At 39.8% G+C, this 16328-nt stretch overlaps 1 pseudogene; it reads left to right on the plus strand.

Moving 5' to 3' along the window:
- The first annotated feature begins 2244 nt into the window (after positions 1-2244).
- Positions 2245-2918, plus strand: LOC102440051 (annotated as a pseudogene).
- Positions 2919-16328: the final 13410 nt, after the last annotated feature.

Raw genomic sequence — 16328 nt, forward strand, 5'->3', positions numbered from 1 at the left:
CCCTTTTTAAAATTATTTTCAAAATATTTACTGAAACATTCCTTAAAGATTTTGTCTTTTAATGAAACTCATAAAAATCCATTATGTCCACAAATACAAGCTTATTTTTAGTTTAAGAGCTTACCTTTTCAAGTGCAAGCTGCTGAATCACTGATGTTTCATAATATGAAATCTCCTAAATGGCAGATGATTTAGCTCCAGTATATCTTCAAAGATAGAAATCACAGATAAATTTGGTTTAAAATTTCTGAGAATAGTTTTGAGGATTGAATTATATTTTGTCATTAAAGAATCTGAAAAATACCAAATTGACTAGGTCAGATTTAATGGGTTTTGATCATAATGTTTCTTAATAGCTAATATACAGAAACTTAACTCATCTTCAAATGGCCTTGCTCAAATGTGGGAAACTGCTTTAGGCCTTTCAAAATCTATAAGACAGCTGGTTATACTTGAATTAAGTAAAATAATCAACAAGGGTCGCAAGAAATCCTGTTCAATCTGAGTTTGAAAACCTTTAACATGGAGCTCTTTTTTTTTTTTTAATATATTTTATTGATTTTTTACAGAGAGAAAGGGAGAGAGATAGAGTTAGAAACATCGATGAGAGAGAAACATCGATCAGCTGCCTCCTGCACATCTCCTACTGGGGATGTGCCCGCAACCCAGGTACATGCCCTTGACCGGAATCGAACCTGGGACCTTTCAGTCCGCAGGCTGATGCTCTATCCACTGAGCCAAACCGGTTTCGGCTAACATGGAGCTCTTAAAAGCAGACTGTAGCTTGGAAAGAATTACTTGCTCCATGAATGCTGCTGCTTGAATCAAGTCAGGAGCAATTCAGTCATTGCTTGGCCAGCAAGTCTCTGACACTGCATTGATACATAGAAAGTTTTAAATGGCCTGCCATGATTTTCATAACTTGGACAAAGCCCTTCTGGCCATGGCCAGCCAGTCCTACCTATCTACAAATGTCTAGGCTTCCACATATGGACCACACAGCATATGCAAGGCAATCTAAATTAGTTAGCCATGGAATGATTTGTCTGGTGTTTTCAGCCATCTTTATAATTAACTAGAGGCCCAGTGCATGAAATTTGTGCATGGTAGGGTCCATAGCAGCGTCCATCCGGGGGCACCTCCCATTCCCCCCCTTGTCTGCTGGCCCCACCTCCTAGTCCAACTCCCGGTCAAACTCCCAGTGGAGGGGACAATTTGAATATTAGGCTTTTATTATATAGACTAGAAGCCCGTTGCACGAAGATTCACGCAATAGGCCTTCCTTCCCCTGGCTGCTGGCACCGGTTTTCTTCTGGCACCCAGGACCCAGGCCTTTGGTCCGGCCACAGCAGAGAAGCCAAGCCTCGAGGCTTGGTTTCTCCGCAGCAGCCACTTCAGTCTTCAGTCTTCACTGTGGCCGGAGCCTTCAGTCTTCGCTCTGCACCTGTGTATGCAAATTAACCACCATCTTTGTTGGGTTAATTTGCATACTCACTCTGATTGGTTGGTGGATGTAGCGGAGTGACACCAATTTGCATGTTTCTCTTTTATTAGTGTAGATTGGGTAGCATTTAAATCAATAATTCAATGATCTAATTTGGTTTTGTGACCAGGTTTTCCTGATGATTTTCTAGTTGTTTTGATTTCTAGGACCCAGTCACAGAAATAGTGAAGCTTTTATTAGTTTCTGTAAATATTCATATAACAGAGCTTTTTGAAAATAATTCATACAGACATCACTGTGTCAGTAATAAGAGTGTGGAGCCTTTAACTCAACAGTTAAGTGATTCTTTCCATTTATATGTATTACTAATACATTGACTATGCCATTCCCATTTAAGATCATTATATCTATATACAATTTTTTATCTATCATCTATCTACCATCTTCCTATCTATCTACATATCTAAAGAGGGAGAGAGAGAAAGGTATATAAAGATATCAAACATGAGGCCAAACATTTTAATAGAGTTTGGGAAAATTTTTCTTGTAAATAAAAGTGTTTCCATGAGAAGTTATGTTATTCTGATATAAATATATATACAGCTATTGCTCGCATGTACACATGTTCATTCTCTGTCCTTGTACTCCGTTTCCTGCACTTTCCTTTTTCCACGGAGGAGCAGGGCTCTCTACCTGGTGCATTCTGGGGTCCCAGGTCAAGCGTTGCAGCGCTGGAGAGGAGTCCACTGCCCAACTGCTGCCCCCAGAGAGGCCCATTCAGCCATCACCTGCTCCACAGGATGCAGCTTGTATCTGCAAAGTGGTATGATCAAAGGGACTATGTCTTCATTGAATTTTGTGTTGAAGACAGTAAAAATCTTAATGTAATTTTTGAAAAATCCAAACTTACAACCAGTTGTCTTGAAGGAAGTGATAATTTTAAACAACCAATGAACTTATATACTTATTTGCCTAACTCATGTCCAAACAATAGGGTGGTGAGGGCCTTGGCAGAAGGGGGGGGAGAAGATGGGAGTGGGCTGGAAGAGGTTAATGGGGGGAAAAGGAGGACCTATGTAATACTTTCAACAATAAAGATTAATAAATACATAAATAAAAATACCCCCCCAATTTTTTTAAACATATAAATGAAATTGATCTTTTAACTGCCTTGATCCAAATAATTCCAAGCATAAAAGAATGAAAAGATTAGTTTTATTTTGTTTAGGAAAAAGAGAATCTGGCCAGTCATGGCCAAAGTTAACAAAAGAAAGCTCAAAGCTTAATTGGCTTAGTGTGGAATTCAGTAATTGGAGAGACTGGGAAGATTCAGATGAAAATATATTCAGTTTGATTGTTTCTCTGAGATGATGAACAACATGGGTGGTGATGAGGATGTAGATTTACCAAAGTAGATGGAGCAGATGATGATTCACAAGACAGTGATGATGAAAAAATGCCAGATATGGAGTAAAGAATGTTGTCTTCACCAGATTTTGAGGAAGAAAAATAACTTCTCTGCAAAATTACATAATAGAGAGAATTCCTGAGTTGATAGCTCTAAAGACAGATGCTGCATTTGCCTCCTTTAATGCATTTTTCAACCTGTTGTTTTATTAAGGTTTCATATGTACCATTGTATGGGGCAATAAGTCAGCAAAGGCAATAGTCTTATGCATGAACATTTCCCAGACTTTGATGCTGTTGAAATCCAAGGCAATTGATACAGCAATTGTGATAAATAAAAACTTCCCACTGTAGTCTCTTTTACTTATAACATAGGTACTAACATGACAGGACACTCTTGGATTATAGAAAGATAATTAAGTTTTAGATTTTAGAACATGAACTCAAGCTGGCTGAAACAAGTTGGTTGACACCTTAAATTGGTAACTTATTGTTCCTCTGTTATATTCTTCAGGATTGTTCCATTAAAGTTTTTTTTTTAATTTACTTCACATTATTGTACATAAGTGATCACTTGTCAGTGTTTCAAATGTATCTAAGTGAATGCCCTAATTTAGATGGTTTCTGAAGCCTGTACATATGGTATTGTTTGACCCTTAAGCTTTTACTTCACTTAGCCTAGACTAGAGGATGAAGAAAGGCTGTTCATTGTTGCTTGAGTCTTTACATTTAGACCAAATTTGTATTTGCACTGTCAGTATGGCAAATGACATAAATGTTAATACATTATTGGATTTTTAATTTCTTTTTTATTTATTTTATTTTATTTCTTATTTATTTTATTTATTTCTTTTTATTTTATTGTATTTATTTATTTTTAATCTTTATTGTTGAAAGTATTGCATAGGTCCCTCTTTTCCCCCCATTGACCTCTTCTAGCCTGCTCCAGCCCCCGACCCTAGGACTTCACCACCCTATTGTTTGTGTCCATGGGTATTTCCTTTTATGACCCAGCTTGTACCAGGGCTGAAAACCTCAATTTTTGTTCATGACAGTAGGATTTTTTAAATGTCTACGTACTTTCTAATGAATTGTTGGAAGACTTTAAAAATAAATAAATACAAATATATTGATATATCTCAAATAATATATCTCCCAGTCCAACACCTTCTCTCCATCACCATTTTGCAGCCTAAAAAACTAAGACCTATCAGAATCAAATATTAAAATTTTATTAAAGTATTTATACATATATATAATTAGATAACTAGATAAAATTATTTTGAAATGCTTGACAATAATTAAGATTTAAAAAGGAATTTAGAGTGTAACAACCCCTAAAATATAGAGATCAGCAAGAAAACTATGAAATTATTATTATATAATTATAAAATTACTTCTGAATATTTTTTTATTCCATGAGATTTTTTCATTTGACAAAAGGCTTAGCCACCTCTTCAAGCAGAGGATCTATTAAATCCCTGAAGATTAATATCTATCAGCCTTTAAACAATGCTTGTCATGCTTGTCATTTATGAAGCAAGTTCATATATAAATTAAGTTTTCCTAAACTGTAGCTATGAATTAGAGTGCCATGAAATATGCTAGTGCTAACACACTCTGGTGGGATGTTGCTATCAGTTCAATTGTTTTAATGATAAATTTCCTTTAGGAAATGGAAAGATCTTGTTGACAGACAAAAACAGGAACTAACAATGGACTATTTAGACTTGCAAATGATGGAACATTTAATTATTCCAAAATAACATTCCCCAGTTAGGATATGATCATTAAATCCATCATCTTTCAGTTCATATGCATGAAACATTTATCATGTCTTCCTCAGACAAGAGTCAGTCATCTAAATATAGATTTTTGGACCATCCATTTCAACATGACATTTCATCAAAAGCCTGGACTCTTATTTATTTTCTGTAACAGGGATAAAGTGTTTGTAAATGATGTGATCAGACCATAACGAGAAAGTAAAGTGAAATCCAGCTTCATACAGATATAAATACAGACTCCACTCAAGACACTACTACCATAGAAAGAAAAAAATAAGAAACAATATATCAACAACAACAACCCTGGTAAGAGTCAATGTTGTCTAGTATGGATTTTTAAAAATGTGTGGTCAATGTTGATATTCTGAATTTGTTGACAATTTAATTTGCATTTAAACTCAAGACACAGCAAAATCAACACACACACATACACACACAACTAAAAATACTTGAATTATTCCCATCAATTTTCAAATACTGAATTGTTTTCTCTCATTTGAGAGATAAAATGTCTCAGAAAACAATGTTTTATGAAATTCAAAAAAAATTTTATAGGTTCTCTTTTTTTAAAATATATTTGTATTGATTTCATATAGGAAAGCAGAGGGAGAGAGGGAGATAGAAACATGAATGATGAGAGAATCATTGATCGACTACCTCCTGCACACCCCACATTAGGGATTGAGCCTGCAACCTGGGAATGTGCCCTGACCGGTAATTGAACTGTGACCTCCTGGTTCATAGGTTGATGCTCAACCACTGAGCCATGCTGGCTGTGCAGGTTCTCAGTTTTTAGGAGGTATATATTGTAACCATATATTCATTATCTTAAGACTGATTAGAGAAAAGCTATGTTTGGGACCTAGACAAAAATTTCATGGAACTGCAAGTACAAATGAAAATAAAATAATTCTCCTAAAGACAGCCTCTCCTCTCCTGAAATGCTTGTGGCACAAGAGGTGCTTAGGAATGATTTATAAGAAAATTTCCCAGAAAGGATCTTGAAGAGAAGGTGCTTGACTGGGCTCTTTGTCTCTACCACCATTTTACAGTCCAGGAGACCAAGAGTTAGAGAAGCTAAGTGACTGGCCCACGCCACATGCTGTTGTCAAAGTCAGGTCTTTAGTTCATATTTCCTGATATTTATTAAAATGTTATTTCATTTCACTATTTTGTCAATGAAAAATGTGTGTGTCTGTGGCTGTGTGCATACAAGACAACAAAGGAGTATCCATGAAATTTTAACCACACTGTGAAATTGAGACTAATAGCCTATCCCAATTAATTGGGCCAACTTTAGAAAAATTTTCAACCAGTGTTCCTGACTAGCAGGGGTCCTCAAACTATGGCCCGTGGGCCACATGCAAATACAAATATTGTATTTGTTCTCGTTTTGGTTTTTTTACTTCAAAATAGGATATGTGCAGTGTGCATAGGAATTTGTTCATAGTTGAATTACACTTCAAGACACAGCAGTTTGGATCCCCACAACATACACCATTCTGGACTGTTCAGGGAGGCTAAAGACAGCAGGACCTCAAGCACCTGCAGCAGACACCTGCAGGACCAGCTCCATGGGGGAAGGAAATATAGCTCAGAATAGGGTCAATCAAGGTGTGATACTCAAGGAAGACCCAGCCTCTTGGCAAAGGAGTCTATGAGCACCTTACAGCTGGCACAACAGCATTGAGGTTGAACCTTACTGGTAGCAAGTCAGAAGAGAGATCCCTCCCAGAAACAGGACATCACCAATAGAGTCCCAAATACAATAGGAGAGCCCAAACAATGCACACAAGGGGCATTCCTCGAGCATCCATCTCAGGTGAAAAAGAGACTATATCACAGGACCCATCAAGACACTTTCTGCATAAGGCCATCCCACAAAGACTGGGAGCCATAGCAGTTCTATTTAATACATAGAAGCAATACAAAAAGACCACTAAAATGGGGAGACAAAGAAATGACCCCCAAGTGCGAGAAAAGAAGGAATCTCCAGACAAAGAACTAAATGAGATGGCAGCAAGCAACCTATCAGACATAGAGTTCAAAGCAGTGGTTATAAAGATGCTTAAGGAACTTAGTGCAAATTACAACAGCATGAAAAGGGAAATAGAGGCCATGAGCAACAAGAACCAGATAGAAAGGAAGAATGATATATCTGACATTAAGAATACAATGGAAGTGATAAAGCAGAGGACCGAATCAGTGATTTGGAAGACAAGATAGAAACAAATACCAATTAGAACAGCAAATAGAAAAATAAATAAATAAAAAGCAGGAACATAGCTTTAGAGAGCTCTGGGACACCATGAAATGTAACAAATTCTGCATTACAGGAATACCAGAAGGGGAAGAGAATGAGCAAGGAACAGAGAACCTGTTTAAAGAAATGATGACAGAAAACTTCTCCAACCTGCTGAAGGAAAATGACGCAAAACTTCAAGATGCACAGAAAGTTCCAATCAAGATGAACCCAAAGAGACCTCCACCTAGACACATCATAATTAGAATGGCAAATGTTAAAGAAAAAGAAAGAATCTTAAGGGCAGCAAGAGAAAGAAAATTACCTAAAACCGAGTTCTGATTAGAATGTCAACTGACTTCTCAATAGAAACACTTCACGCCAGAAGGGAGTGGCATGAAGTACTCAAAGTAGTGAGAGCAAGGGCCTAAATCCAAGACTACTGTATATATCAAGGCTACCATTTAAAATTGATGGTGAAATAAAAAGCTTTCCAGACTAAACAAGATTAAAGCAGTACATTACCACCAAACCAGCAATGCAAGAAACGTTAAAGGGATTGCTTTAAGAAGAAGAAAAGGAAAGAGAGAGGGTCATAGGATTAAAGAAAATAAAAATGGCAATAAATAAATACCTATCAATAATAACCTTAAATGTAAATGGATTAAATTCTCCAGTGAAAAAACATAGAGTGACTGAATGGATAAGAAAACATGACCCATATACACTGAGTGGCCAGATTATTATGACCACCTGACGTTTGTAGGCAAATTAGCTATAATTTCACACTGAAGTTGCTAGAGGGCCAGACCATTATAAATAAGGAAGCAGGTTGTTTACCATGACAGTAGAAGTGATTTTTTTCTGAAGATATGGGTAAACAATGCGATTTAACAGCCTTTGAACGTGGGAGATATATATATATATATATATATATGGCGATTCTTCTTGGCATTGACTCCATGAGATGTTGAAAGGTGATGTGAAGAATCTGACACCATGCCTGATGAATAGCACTGTCCAGTTCTGTGAGATTTGATGGTTGTGGAACCAGCTGCCTGATGGCTCTTTTAACTTCATCTCACAAATCCTCAATTGGATTGATATCTGGTGATTGTGGGAGCCATCTAAGCAAGGTAAAGTCTTCCTCATGTTCTTGAAACCATTCCTGCACAATAGGAGCACCGTGGCATGGCGCATTGTCTTGTTGGAAGGAGCCATCTCCATTAGGATACACCATGAACATGATAGGATAAACTTGATCAGCAATAATACTTGGGTATGTTGTGCTATTCAGATGTTGTTCCACACAAATTAAAGGGCCCAAATCATGCCAGGAAAACATGCCCCAAACCATAACACTGCCCCCACCAGCTTGAAGGGTTGTACTCATGCATGTGGGGTGCATGCTTTCATTTTGTTTCCACCAAAATCTCACTCTGTCATCTGCATGATGCAACTGGAAACGTGATTCATCGGACCGCATGACTTTTTTCCAATGCTCAACTGTCTAATCCTTGTGTTCCTGTGTGAATTGGAGATGTTTTATCTTGGTAACTGCAGACAGCAAAGGTGTTCGAACAGGCCTTCGGCTTCCATATCCCATACGATGCAGTGCACGGCTAATTTGCCTACAAACATCAGGTGGTCATAATAATCTGGCCACTCACATTCAAATATAGCTCATGTCCAAAGGCTGTTAAATCACGTTGTTTACCCATATCTTCAAAAAAAATCACTTCTACTGTTGTGGTAAACAACCTGCTTCCCTATTTATAATGGTCTGGCCCTCTAGCAACTTCAGCGCAAAATTATAACTAATTTGCCTACAAACGTCAGGTGGTCTTAATAATTTGGCCACTCAGTGGATATATGCTATCTACAAGAGACCCAGCTCAGAACAAAAGCTACACTCAGATGGAGAGTGAAAATATAGAAAAATATATTCCATGCAAACGGAAAGGAGAAAAAAAAGCTGGAGTAGCAATACTCATATCAGACAAAATAGACTTCAAAACAAAGGCCATAATAAGAGACAAAGAAGGCCATTTCATAATACTAGAGGGAATGATCCAACAAGAAAATATAACCCCTGTAAGCATATATGTACTCAATATAGGAGCACTCAAGTACATTACAAAAAAACTCTTGATGGACTTTAAGGCAGAGATTGACAGCAATGCATCATAGTGGTGACTTTAACACCCCACTGACATTACTGAATAGATGTTCCAGACAAAAACTTAACAAGGAAAGACAGGCCTTAAATGACACACTAGGTCAGATAGTTCTAGGACATTTCACCCCAAAGCAACAGAATTACATTCTTCTCAAGTGCACATGGAACATTCTCAAAGATAGACCACATGGTAGGGCACAAAAGAAGTCTATACAAATTCAAGAAGATTGATATAATACCAAGCATCTTCTCGGGTCACAATGGTATAAAGTTAGAAACCAACTACAATTAAAAAAAAAAACCTCAAAAACAGTCAAATACATGGAGGCTAAATAGCATGTTATTAATCAATGAATGGCTTACCAATGAGATCAAGCAAGAAATTAAAAACATTCTGGAAACAAATGAAAATGAACACACAAACAACCAAAACTAATGGGGCACAGTGAAAGAAGTTCTGAGAGGGAAATTCATAGCACTACAGGCTTACCTCAAGAAACAAGAAAAGGGACTAATAAAATATCTAACCCTTCAACTAAATGAATTAGAAAGAGAACAGCAAGAAAATCCCAGAGGAAGTAGAAGGAATGAAATGGTAAAGATCAGAATGAAAATAAATGACATAGAGACTTAAAAAACAGTACAAAAGATCAATAAAAATAAGAGCTGATTCTTTGAAAAGATAAACTAAATTGATGAACCCTTAGCCCGACTCATCAAGAAACAAAAAGAAAGGATCCAAACAAATAAAATCAGAAATGAAAGACGCAATATAACAAAGAGACACCGTAGAAATACAAATGATTGTAAGCAAATATCATGAACAACTATATGCTAACAAACTGGACAACCTGGGTGAAATGGACAAATTCCTAAAAACATACAATCTTCCAAAACTCAATCAGGAAGAATCAGAAAACATGAGTAGGGCAATAACAACTGATAAAATTGAAGCAGTAATTAAAAACTTCCAGCAAACAAAATTCCTGGACCAGATACATTTACAGGTGAATTTTACCAAGCATTCAAAGAACTAACAACCATCCTCTTCAAACTGTTCCAAAAAATTCAAGAGAAAAGAACACTTCCAAGCTGGTTCTACGAAGCCAGCATTATCCTAATTCCAAAACCAGATAAAGACACTACAATCTAAGAAAATTACAGGCCAATATCCCTGATGAACACAGATCCTAAAATCCTCAATAAAATATTAGCAAAATGGATCCAGCAATATATGAAAATGATCATGCTCCATGATCAAGTGGGATTTTTTCCAGGGATTCAAGTCTGTTACAATATTCGCAAAACAATAAATGTGATATATCACATAAACAAATTGAAAGATGAAAACCACCTGATCATATCAATAGATGCAGAAAAAGCATTTGACAAAATCCAGCACAGTTTTTTGATATAAACTCTCAGTAAAGTGAGAATAGAGGGATCATACCTCAACATAATAAAGGCTATTTTTAACAAACCTACAGCCAACACAATACTCAATGGGCAAAAATTAAAAGCGTTTCCCTTAAGAATAAAAAAAGAGACAGGGATGTACACTTTCACCACCCTTATTCAACATAGTATTGGAAGTGCTAGCTACAGTAATCAGACAAAAGAAGATATAAAAGACATCTAAATTATAAAGGAGTAAGTAAAACTGTCATTATATGCAGATGACATGATATTGTACATAGAAAACCCTAAAGAATCCACCAGGAAACTATTAGACTTAATAAATAAATTTGGCAAAGTGGCAGGATACAAAATCAACATCCACAAATTGATGGTATTTTTATACACCAATAAGGAACTCTCAGTAAGGGAAACTAAAAAAGCAACCCCATTTACCAAAGCAACAGCAAAAAAATAAGATACCTAGGAATAAACTTAACCAAGGAGGTAAAAGACCTGTACTCAGAAAACTATAAAATATTGAACAAATAAATAGATAAATATTCAAACAAATGGAAGCATATACCATGTTCATGGATTGGAAGAATTAACATCATTAAAATGTCTATACTACCCAAAGCAATCTACAGATTCAATGCAATCCTTATTAAGATACCATGGCATACTTCACAGAACTAGAACAAATACTCCAAAAATTTATATGGAACCATAAAAGAATAGCTGGAGCAATCTTGAGAAAGAAGAACGAAGTAGGAGGGATTACAATACTAGATATCAATCTATACTACAAAGCTATTATAATCAAAACAGCCTGGTACTGGCACAAGAACAGGCATATAGACCAATGGATCAGAACAGAGACCCCAGAAATTGACCCACACCATTATGGTCAATTAATATTTAACAAAGGAGGCAAGAACTTACAATGGAGCCAAGAGAATCTCTTTAACAAATGGTGCTAGGAAAACTGGACAGATACATGCAAAAAGATGAAAATAGACCACTAACTTACACCATACACAAGAATAAACTCAAGGTGGATAAAAGACTTAAATGTAAGGCATGGAACTATAAAAATCTTAGTTGAGAACATAGGCTGTAAAATCTCAGACATCTCACATAAGAATATTTTTATGAATATATTTCCCAGAGCAAAGGAAACTAAGGATAAAATAAACAAATGGGAGTACATCAAAATAAAAGCTGCTGCACAGCAAAAGAAACCACCATCAAATTGAAAAGGGAACCCACTGAATGGGCGAACATATTTGCCAATGATACATCTGATAAGGAGTTAACATACAAATTATATAAAGCACTCATACAACTCACCAAAAGGAAGATAAAATCTAGTTTAAAAATGGGCAGAAGAACTTAAATGACATTTCTCCAAAGAGGACATAAATATGGCCAAGAGACATGAAAAAATGCTCAAAGTCACTAATCATCAGATTAATGCAAATTAAAACCACAATGAGATATCACCACACATCTGTCAGAATGTCTATCATCAAAAAACAACAAACAAGTGCTGGTGAGGATGTGGAGAAAAAGGAACACTAGTTCACTGCTGGTGGGATGCAGATTGGTGCAACCACTATGGAAAACAGTATGAAGTTTTCTCAAAAAATTAAAAATGGAACTTCCAATTGACACAGTGATCCCACTTCTGGGAATATATCCTAAAAACTCCCAAACCCCAATCAGAAAGAACGCATGCACCCCTATGTTCATAGCAGCATTATTTATAATAGCTACTAGAGGCCCGGTGCACAAAAATTTGTGCACTCGGGGGGGGGGGGTCCCCCAGCCCAGCCTCTGCCCTCTCGCAGTCTGGGACCCCTCGGGAGATAACGACCTGCTGGCTTAGGCCTGCTCCCAGGTGGCAGAGGGCACACCCAATCCCTAGGTGCAGCCCCTGGTCGGGCTCAGAGCAGGGCCGATTGGGGAGTTGGGGTGCCGCCCCGTCATGCACAGAGCAGGGCAGGTCGGGAAGTTGTGATGCCACCCTCAGTCACGCTCAGGGTAGGGCCGATTGGGGGGTTGGGGCACCGCCCCCTGTCACACTCAAGGCAGGGTCGATGGGGAGGTTGCGGCGCCACCCCCTGTCACTCACAGAGCAGGGCCCATCAGGGGCATTGGGACTCCATACCCTGTCACACACAGAGTAGGGCCAATAGGGGAGTTGGGGCACCGCCCCCTGTCACACACAGAGCAGGGAGGATCAGGGGGTTGGGGCGCTGCACCCTGTCACACTTAGGGCAGGGCCAATGGGGAGGTTATGGCTCTACCCTGTCACACACAGAGCAAGGCCCGTGGAGAGGGGTTGGGGCCCCACCCTCTATCACCCACAGAGCAGGGCCCGTGGGGGGGGGTTGGGGCGCCGCCACTGTCACACTCGGGGCAGGGCCGATGGAGAGGTTATGGCTCTACCCTGTCACACACAGAGCAGGGCCCGTGGGGGGGGGTGTTGGGGTGCCGCACCCTGTCACACACAGAGCAGGGCCGATCAGGGGGTTGGTGCGCTGCACCCTGTCAAACACAGAACCTCAGGGCAATCAGGGGATTGGGGAGCTCCCCCCTATCAGGCACAGAGCAGGGCTGATCAGGGGGTTGGGGCACCTTCCCCTGTCAGGAACAGAGCAGGGTGGATAGGGAGGTTGTGGCCCCGCCCCCTGTCACACACAGAGCCGCAGGGCGATCAGGGGGTTTGGGCGCTGCCCCCTGTCACGCTGATCCCGGTGCCGGGAGGCATATTACCCTTTTACTATATAGGATAGAGGCCTGGTGCACGGTGGGGGCCGGCTGGTTTGCCCTGAAGGGTGTCCTGGATCAGGGTGGGGGTCCCCACTGGGGTGCCTGGCCAGTCTAGGTGAGGGGGTGAGGGCTGTTTTCCGGCTGGCGAGTGACTGAAGCTCCCAAGAGTGACTGAAGCTCCCAACCGCTCCTTGTTTTCTTTTTTTTTTTTTTTTATTCTGGGCCAGCTTTAGCTCTGAGGCCTCGCTGCTGAAAACATCGATACAATGTTGCAGTCCGGGGCTGACTGAAAGCCGGTTTCTGGGGTTTTGTTTAGCTTCTATATTTGCAACATAGTACATAGTTGCTTAGAGTTGCAGCTGAGAGGCCGGCAAGTCAGGTGGGGAACGTTGGAGTCCGCAGTCACTGGAGCAAGCAAGCCTCCACGCTTGCTTCAGTGCATGGCTGCCGGCCGCCATCTTGGCTGACAGTTAATTTGCATAAGGATATGCTGATTAGCCAATGGGAAGGGTAGCGGTCGTACGCTAATTACCATGTTTCTCTTTTATTAGTGTAGATGATTTGAAAACACCCCATGTTCCCATCACTAGATGAATGGATAAAACATCTGTGGGACATTTACACTATGGAATACTATACAACTGTAAAAGAGAGGGATCTCTTACTCTTTGGGACAGCATAGATGGACCTGGAAAATATTATGCTAAGTGAAATAAGCCAAACTGAGAAGAACAAATATCACATGATCTCACTTATTTGTGGACCCTAATGAACAAAATGAATTGCCCAACAAAATAAGACCTGAAGCAAGGAGGCATGGAATAGACTGACATACCTGGATTTGAGGTTGGGGGGACGAGAAGGGATAAACCAAAGAACCTATATACTTATATGCATAGCCCACGGACACGGGCAATGAGATAGTGAAGACTGGGTGGGTGGGTGGGTAGGGACTGGGAGGATGGGACAAAAGTGGGGGAAATGGGTGATATCTGTAATACTATCAACAATAAAAAAAAATATTTTTAAAAAGAGTACCCTGCCAAAACCGGTTTGGCTCAGTGGATAGAGCGTCGGCCTGCGGACTGAAAGGTCCCAGGTTCGATTCCGGTCAAGGGCATGTACCTGGGTTGCGGGCACATCCCCAGTAGGAGATGTGCAGGAGGCAGCTGATCGATGTTTCTCTCTCATCGATGTTTCTAACTCTCTATCTCTCTCCCTTCCTCTCTGTAAAAAATCAATAAAATATATTTAAAAAAAAAAAAAGAGTACCCTTCAACATATCATGTAATATTGGTCTGTTGGTGATGAACTCCTTTAGCTTTTTCTTGGCTCTGAAGCTCTTTATCTGACCCTTATTTCTAAATGAGAGCTTTACTGGGTAGAGTAATCTTGGTTATAGGTCCTTGCTGTTCATCATTTAGAATATTTATTGCCACTCCCTTCTGGCTTGCAAAGTTTCTCTTGAGAAATCAGCTGACAGTCTTATGGGCGCTCTTTCTACTTTTAAGATTCTCTCTTTGTCTTTAACTCTTGGAATTTTAATTATGATGAGTCTTGGTGTGTGCTTCTTTGGGTTCCTCTTGTTTTCAACTCTCTGCACTTTCTGGACTTGCAAGTCTATTTCTTTCACTAGGTAGGGGGGTTTTCTAGCATTATTTCTTCAAGTAGCTTTTCACTATCTTGCTCTCTCTTTTCTCTTTTTGGCACCACCATAATGCAAATATGGGTAGGCTTGAAGTTGTCCCAAAGGTTCCTTACACTATCTTCACATTTTTGGATTCCTTTTTCTTTTTGTTCTTCTGATTGGGTGTTTTTTGCCTCCTCATATTCAAAATTGTTGATTTGATCCTCAGAATTCTTTAGTCTACTATTAACTCTATAAATTATTCTTTGTTTCAGTTAGTGTATGCTTAATTTCTAACTAGTCCTTTTTCATGTCTTTTGACATTCTCACTAAGATCCTGGAAATTCTCACTTGAAGTTCTCATGAATATCCTTGAGTAAACTTATAACCATGGTTTTGAACTCTGTTTCCAGTGATTTGCTTGCTTCTATTTTTTTCATTTGTGACATCTGTCTTTGTCTCCACAATTTGTGGCTGCTTCCCTGTGTTTGTTTCTATGTATTAGGTAGAGCTGCTATGTTTCTTGGAATTAGTAGAGTGGCTTTGTGTAATAGGTGTCTTATAGGGCCCAGTGGCTCAGCCTCCCCAGTCACTTGAGCTGAGCCCTGTAAGTGCTACCCTGTGTGGGCTGTATGCACAGTCTTGTAGTTGAACTTTGACTACTGTTGGCATCTCTGGGGGGAATAGACCTCCAGGCCAATTGGCTGTGAGGATCCACTGCAACTACAGTGGGAGAGCTGCTGTGCAGAAAACACCTCTACGGAGCAGGACTTTGGTGCTCACTGAGTCTGCCTCTTGAGTATGTCACTTGGGGATATGTAGAGTTGTAATCTGCTATGATCTGAAGCTGTCCACAGGGTGCATTGTCTCTAGGGCCTCCAGGGAGGTGCAAAGTCAGCCACTGCCTGGGACCAACAGACAGGAGCTATCTGTATTGGGCTTGGAGGTGCTCAGGTAAGGCCCAGCTGTGAAGCAAGGAAGACTGGTGCTAGTACAGGGTCTTGGGCTTTAATGGTAGGTTTGGGCATGCTGAGGCTAGCTGCTGCTTGTTTGAGAGATTTTAGCAAAGTTTGAAGCCTGAGCAAGGACAGGCCATTCATATGGAAAAGCTACTGCAAACAGGTTGGGTGGGGCTGCAAATTGGGTGGGGTGAGGTCTCAGGGTATCACCAGGGCAGAACAAACAGTGTGAGCCACCATGATGGAAACTCATATATGGCTGCCAGTCAGTCCTGTGTCAGGGGAGGTCCCAGCACAGGGACAATGACCCCTGGAAGCACCTCTGTCTGAGAGAAAGCCACCCCTGAGTTCCTGCCCTGATGCCAGACAATCTAGCCCCTCCCTGTATGTGTTTTCTATTTCCCAGAGCTGCTGCCCAGTGTTGGAGCTCAGAGGAAGCAGGACCTTGTATGTTTGTGTGCTGGCCCTTTAAAGGGAACACCTGGGTCTCAGCACCCTTCTGTGTTACTC

Source organism: Myotis lucifugus, unplaced genomic scaffold, assembly GCF_000147115.1.
Source record: "Myotis lucifugus unplaced genomic scaffold, Myoluc2.0 scaffold_29, whole genome shotgun sequence".
Classification (NCBI taxonomy): Eukaryota; Metazoa; Chordata; class Mammalia; order Chiroptera; family Vespertilionidae; genus Myotis; species Myotis lucifugus.